The following is a 7,337-nucleotide window of genomic DNA, read 5'->3' on the forward strand; positions in this document are numbered from 1 at the left end:
GGGAACAGACACTTTCCAAAAATATGCGGAAGATTAATAATAACTGTACCCAGTAACCTGGGAGTAATACCCATGTAACCCAATGGAACATTTCTGAGTAGACGTGCATTGTTTCTAAATGTTTTCATTTATTTTCATGGTAAAGGTAAAGGTGAAGGGACCCCTGACCATTAGGTCCAGTTGTGACCGACTCTGGGGTTGCGGTGCTCATCTCGCTTTATTGGCTGAGGGAGCCGGCGTACAGCTTCTGGGTCATGTGGCCAGCATGACTAAGCCGCTTGTGGCGAACCTGAGCAGCGCACAGAAACGCCGTTTACCTTCCTGCCGGAGCAGTACCTATTTATCTACTTGCACTTGACATGCTTTCAAACTGCTAGGTTGGCAGGAGCAGGGACTGAGCAACGGGAGCTCACCCCGTCGCAGGGATTCGAACCGCCGACCTTCTGATCGGCAAGTCCTAGGCTCTGTGGTTTAACCCACAGTGCCACCTGCGTCCCATTTTCATGGTACAGAGGATAAATTTTGAGAAAACAATTGTTACAGCAGTAAACAACAAATAACTTCTCCTGACAGAATTACAGATTTTTATTATGCCATATGTTCAAATTTCATTTGATTACTCTAGGAGATCACCAGATAACTAGGAGGTAAAATAATCTAGAGACAAGGGCTTACGGTGGTTTGGAATGCAATCCTATACCCCAGGGACGGGGAACCTTTTTCAGCCTGGGGGTTGCATCCTCATCTGAGCTACCTTCCAGGGAACATGCCAGTAGTGAATGTTGCCTGGTGCAAAAGTAGGCAGAGGAACAAATGTGAATTTTACCTTTGTACAGTAGGCTAGTTTTGACACACAAACAACTGCATCTTCCATCAAGGCAAGTAAGAAGTGTTATACTAGAGTTCAAGGACATATTCCAGCCAGGCCAATTTGATTACTATCCCAAGTACAGTGGTGCCTCGCAAGACGAAAAGAATCCGTTCTGTGATTCTCTTCGTCTAGCGGTTTTTTCGTCTTGCGAAGCAAGCCCATTGACGGATTAGCGGATTAGCACTATTAGCGGCTTTTAGCGGCTTAGCGGCTTAGAAAAAGGGGGGGAGGAAAAAAACCCCGCAGGAACTCGCAGTACATTTTCGTCTTGCGAAGCAAGCCCATAGGAGATTCGTTTTGCGAAGCACCTCCAAAATGGAAAACTCTTTCGTCTAGCGAGTTTTCCGTCTTGCGAGGCATTCGTCTTGCAGGGCACCACTGTAATCAAATGATTGCAGCACTTTGTAGAGAGCAAGCTTTCTGTAGAGCAAGAGGCCTTCAAGCACAACATCTGCCATACTTATAAGGTATTCTTGTCTCAATCTCATGCTACAATCACGAATGATTTGAGGTTGTTTCTGTGAAAAACTGTGGAGGAAGAGAGAGATAAGCACTAGCTGTGAGCTGCGTAGGCCCTGTATAATGCAGGTATCTCTCTGGGGATCTGATGTGGGGCAGCGTATCTAAGGGCTGCTGTGCTGCTTCCTTCCACCTCTGCTCCACTTGTGCATCTGTAAGTAAACCAAATATTGCAAAAGCGGACCCTCCAAGTGTCATTTTCTAGAGTGACTCCTCTAATATTAACCATCTTTGACCCTGTGGTGGTGGTGGTAGGGAGGCTTCTTGCTAATGCTGCTCTTGGGTCAGTGCTGCCCAGATGGCATTAACATCTCAGATAACTACAATCAGCAGATTGTTGGTGGTGCTGCCCAGTTGGCGTGAACCTGTGACAGGGCATACTTGGTGAAGGTTCCACTCTCCCTGGTGAATCATGTCTGTCTCCTTCATTAATGTTCAGATATCCGATGGTGGAAAGACACTGTTCCTGGCAACCTTGAAATTATTAGCTGTGATGACTACTTTGAGATGTTCTTAATGTTCTTAAGTACATTCAATAATATTTTGCTAATTTGTTCTTTACCACCCTGTGCTCATTTGGGAAGAAGGGCAGGGTAAACATTTAATAAAGAATGAAAATAATTTTTAATGGAAGCCAAACCAGATAATGGGATTTATGATGACAGATAATGGGAGAACGAGGAATACAAAGTGAGGTTGCAGGGAACCAGGCAGAGGGCCTTCTCGGTAGTGGCACCCACCCTGTGGAACGCCCTCCCATCAGATGTCAAGGAAAATAAACAACTATCTGACTTTTAGAAGACATCTGAAGGCAATCCTGTTTAGGGAAGTTTTTAACGTTTGATGTTTTATCGTGTTTTTAATATTCTGTTGGGAGCTGCCCAGATGGGCGGGGTATAAATAAATAAATAAATAAATAAATAAATAGTAATAATTATATTTTGTTTAAGCTGAGGACAGCAGCCATGAAGCAATGAAATAATCAAGATAGCACAGAAACACAGACAGTGGTGTAGAGTTTGCACAGACTCAGTGACCTTTTTATAACTCTGAGACCGACACATCATATTGTAGTACAAAAAATAGGATGAGTTCCGGTTTCCTTGGTTTGCAACACTACAGCATATTTTTAGAGGTAAGAGCCTGGCTGGTAGGAACCACACAGCAATTATCATGAAGACATTAGCAAAATGAGCAAGCTTTATCTTCCTCCTCTCTCTTCCCTTTTCATTGTGGAACCACTGACACATTTGTAGTCCTGTCAGCATTGATGACTTACAGGAAAGGCTAGCAATGAGTAGTTTCCCCTTAAAACATTAATTTTTAGAACTCAGAAATAATGATGAAACATGTACATGATTAAGGGTTGAGGCATGGTGTACGTGAACCTGACAACTTTCCCCCATTTTAAAAAAAACGTTCTTGCTGCTGCTGTTGTAATCATTCCTTGAGTCCAAAATGAGAAATTTGTTCAGGGACTTGAAATTATACTACATGTAAGGTTGTGGGGTTCAGAGGCACTGTGCTGCGATGACCTCCAGTTCCACATGTTATGAAATTATCAGAATTTCATATTTGCGGACGTTAACTGTTTACCAGTACTGGAAAGCTTTAGTGCTCACTTGTTTTAATGTTTTGCCCTCTGTTCCTCTAACTGCTCAATTTACAGTAATAAGATTCTGCTTAAGTTAAAGATTTTGTCTTGGTGGAACTGGAATGATGAATCTGTTGGTCATCTCCTTTTTACACTGCAGGGAGGCCAGAGTGAGGCTGATTCCTCCAGAAATTTAGTACTCTTCCCAGATATTTTGATATTTTCTGTTCATTTGATGATTATGGCTACATTACCGATAAGGTAACTGAATTCAGTGAGCTAGTCATCAGTACAAATTAGGAAGCAGATAATAAAGTCAGAACGTCCTTTTGCTCCCTTTATAAATTCGCCTGGTTTCTTTTTATGCTTTTGAATTCTAGTGCTGGAGGAGACTCTTGAGAGTCCCATGGACTGCAAGAAGATCAAACCTCTCCATTCTTAAGGAAATCAGTCCTGAGTGCTCACTGGAAGGACAGATCCTGAAGCTGAGGCTCCAATACTTTGGCCACCTCATGAGAAGAGAAGACTCCCTGGGAAAGACCCTGATGTTGGGAAAGATGGAGGGTACAAGGAGAAGGGGATGACAGAGGATGAGATGGTTGGACAGTGTTCTCGAAGCTACCAGCATGAGTCTGACCAAACTGCAGGAGGCACTGGAAGACAGGAGTGCCAGGAGTGCTCTGGTCCAGGGGGTCACGAAGAGTCGGACACAACTAAATGACTAAACAACAACAACAACAATTCTGTTTGTAACACATTTCATTGTTCTTTGGCATAATGAATTTATGCATTCATTCAAGCAGGTATGTCACACAGCTTTACTACACTATATCAATCCCACTTTTAACAGAGAATTTCCCCACTCACTCTGGGGAAAGAAACCAGAGGATCTTGATTTCTATCATTCTGTCTGTGCATTATCATGCTCTTTTTAGCAGCAATGTGTGCACACATTTTCAAGCTTACCTACCACACATTTTCAAGCTTACCTACCACAACCAAAATGGCTGATATACTCAGAAAGGTACTTCTGGATCAGGTACTACATTCTGTGGGTCATCTGTGTTGTGGTGTCATTTTGACACTCTCAATCCTGCCCTTTAGCATACATTCATTCTGTTACATCTTTGAGCAGTGCAAGATTCCAGGCCTTTCTCAGGGTTGTCTCCGTTGGCAAGAGCAAGGCACAGCAGAGGCTAGTGTCTTTAAGAAATATAAAAAAAATTCCTTCCAGTAGCACCTTAAAGACCAACTAAGTTAGTTCTTGGTATGAGCTTTCGTGTGCATGCACACGTCTTCAGATACACACTTCTTCAGAAGCATACACACTTCTTCAGATGTTTAAGAAATATGTTCTATTAGCACATATTTACGCCTGGAAATCTGCAATGGAGGGGGTGCAGAACCCCAAGTGTCTCCTGTTACTCCTGTCGTAGCTTCAGCAAGCTGCGGTTCAAAGCAGCAGTCAGACATGGCTCCCAGTATCTGTGTTGCAGCACCTCCAGTCAGTAAAAGGAAACGGTAAAAAGGCCAAGGACCCCTGGGCGGTTAAATCCAGTCAAAGGCAACTATGGGGTTGTGGCGCTCATCTCGCTTTCAGGACGAGAGAGCTGGCATTTGTCCGCAGGCAGCTTTCCGGGTCATGTGGTCAGCATGACTAAACTGCTTATGGCGCAATGGGACACCATGACGAAAACCAGAGCGCACGGAAACCCCGTTTACCTTTCCGCTGCAGCAGTACGTATTTACTTGCACTGGTGTGCTTTCGAACTGCTAGATTGGCAGGAGCTGGGACAGAGCAATGGGAGCTCGTCCCGTCGCAGGGATTCAAACCTTCGACCTTCCAATCGGCAAGTCCAAGAGGCTCAGTGGTCAGTAGCCAATATAGCTCTGACTTCCAGCTCCTGCGTGGACTTCTGGCCTGCCCAGCTGTTTGTGGAGGCCTGGCCTTTGTCCTCCTCCTTCTTCCCAGCACACCTCTTGCCAAAAACCCAAACCTCCCGTAAAAGGGCACTTTCTCCTGTCAGCTCACAGTCCTCCCCATCGCCTTGGCTACCCCTGTTTTGCACAGACCTGTGAACTTTCTGTGTAGGTGCCTGGCATTGTTTCATAAGAGTTTGCATTCAAGCAGCCCAGGCAGGAATTCCTTTTCTAGCACATTTCTGTACCTTGCATTTTCCTTTCCTCGCTAGATTCTGACATTCATTATTGGGTTCAGAGGTGTCCCCCCCAAAACACTTATAACAATACCTTGGCGACATCGTTCCTATCAATCAGGTGGCACTGTGGGGGTCTATACTAGATGGCACAAGTCAAAGAGGGGATGCAGTGCATCCATACCAGTGGCGGCAGAACCCGTTGTGCTGCCCTAAATCTGCTTCTGTCAACAGCCCCTGCAGCCAGCCTTGGCCTACCGTATTTTTTGCACCATAACACTCACTTTTTTCCTCCTAGAAAGTAAGGGGAAATGTCTGTGCGTGTTATGGAGCGAATGCCTACGGGTGGCGGGGGGGGGGGATCTGCTGCAGTCCTGTCTTCCAGATTCGCCCAATCGCTGTCTGCTCAGCACGTCAACTTGATGTCGCCCTTGGCTGACTGCTTGAGACAGAAGTCTTTGGCATCTTGCAGGTAACGCAGCACCCGCTTGACACCATTCCAGGCTTGTACGCTTGGGCTTGTAGCTTCTCGGCTGAGCAGATTGGTAGCAAAAGCTATGTCAGGAACAAGAGACAAGGAGCAATGAGGCTTCCCCTTCTCCTTTAAGGGTTAGTGTTGAAGATGTGAGGAGAAAAATGGATTCAATGGAACTTCCATCATCATTTACTGCACAATTTATTTGATTCTCCTAACTCCTTATCAATGATTCAGTCTTTTCACAGGCTGGTTGTTATTCAGAGCAAATCCTGTCCATTTTATGGGCAAGACCAAAAAAGAAGATCTGCTTATCTCAGCATTAACCATTTCTTTCTATCTGGTGATTAAGCTACTTCATGAGATAGACTGGAGTTGTGAAATTCAAACTAATGAGTATTGAACTCATTCCACTTTCACACAGCTTACATAAGTTCATCCTTCTATCCTTTTTGCACAAGATGTGTGTGGTATCTGTTTCATTTTTTAAGTGGAGCTCATTATAAGTATGTAGAAGCTTCTATGAGTTGGGCTTGTACTGGGAGACCCAGGTTCATGTTCTGGCTCATCCATGAAGTTCATTGGGTATCCCTGAGCCAGTCACTACCTCTGATTTTATTTTATTATAAGGTGCTTTGAAATTATTCTGTGAAAACCGAAAATTTAGAAATTGTTTGCTTGTGCAAAAACAAAGATAAAATAAAATGTTTCCAATGATAAAATTGGAAATATGTAAATATATGCATAATGTACATAATTTGAAGTTAGCAACAGTGTTGTAGAACAGTGTTGTAGCCAAATGAATTAACTTGGCGGCCAGTCCTAAGGGTTTTAAATGCTTTGTTGCCTTCTCCTACTCCAAACCACTTGTTTAATTGGGTTTTTTTTAATCTTAATTAAACATATGGGATGGAGGCAAGCATAGTGAAGTAGCAAGATTGGCCCCACTACTGTGTCTGCACCACGTGGAGCTCCCCTTGGCCTCAGCCCTCCCACTCTCCCTCTCAGTAACCAGCAGTGATGTGTAGCATTGGGAAACCAGGTAACAATGCTGCCCTGCCCATGCCACCTTGTTGATCACTTTGGAAAAGTATGGCGAGGGAAGGAAAGAAGGGCAAGAGATTCCTGAGACAATTGCTTGTACAGTGTGCTTTAAGAAAGCCAGACAGCCTGTCTTCAAAATGTTGCAAAGCACCACCATATTGGGGGAATGCTGTGGTGGCTAGACATGAGTTGAGCTTTGCTCAGTGACAGCTCCAGCTTCCAATCCAGGACTAGAATCCAGTCACAGTGCTTGGGGAGGAGGGATGGTGAATTGTTAAAGCTAGTTAGTTGGAAGTCACATTTTTAAAAATCATTTTTTATTTTCTTCTTTATATTTCATCATCATCAATCTTTATTACAGTCCAGAGACCCAACAAAACATTACAAATTAATACAGAGTTCATACCGTCTACTTCCAGGTTAATCAAGCACTTTGTTTGGAATATAGGGCTCGTTTGTTCTTGCAACCACTGATAAAAACTTTCTCTTTTTCCTTTTTCTTTGGAGAGTATAGTGCTTATATTTTTTATTGCAGTTTATGTCATTATGTTTGTACAGTGGTACCTCTGGAATGCAATGGGATCTGTTCCGGAGCCCCGTTTGTATCCAGAGCAGAATGCAACCTGTGTCTGTGCATCTGCGCGTGCATGGGTCGTGATTCACCGCTTCTGCGCATGC

General features: G+C 44.0%; 1 long non-coding RNA gene across 1 annotated transcript; it reads right to left on the reverse strand.

Moving 5' to 3' along the window:
* Nucleotides 1-6,227: 6,227 nt before the first annotated feature.
* Nucleotides 6,228-7,227, reverse strand: LOC309528894. The gene is made up of 2 exons (XR_014217966.1): nucleotides 7,128-7,227; nucleotides 6,228-6,983 (listed from the first exon to the last, which is right to left on the reverse strand). It is a non-coding gene; the product is annotated as an uncharacterized lncRNA (long non-coding RNA).
* Nucleotides 7,228-7,337: the final 110 nt, after the last annotated feature.

Source organism: Podarcis vaucheri (genome assembly GCF_965113315.1).
Source record: "Podarcis vaucheri genome assembly, chromosome: 3".
NCBI lineage: Eukaryota > Metazoa > Chordata > Lepidosauria > Squamata > Lacertidae > Podarcis > Podarcis vaucheri.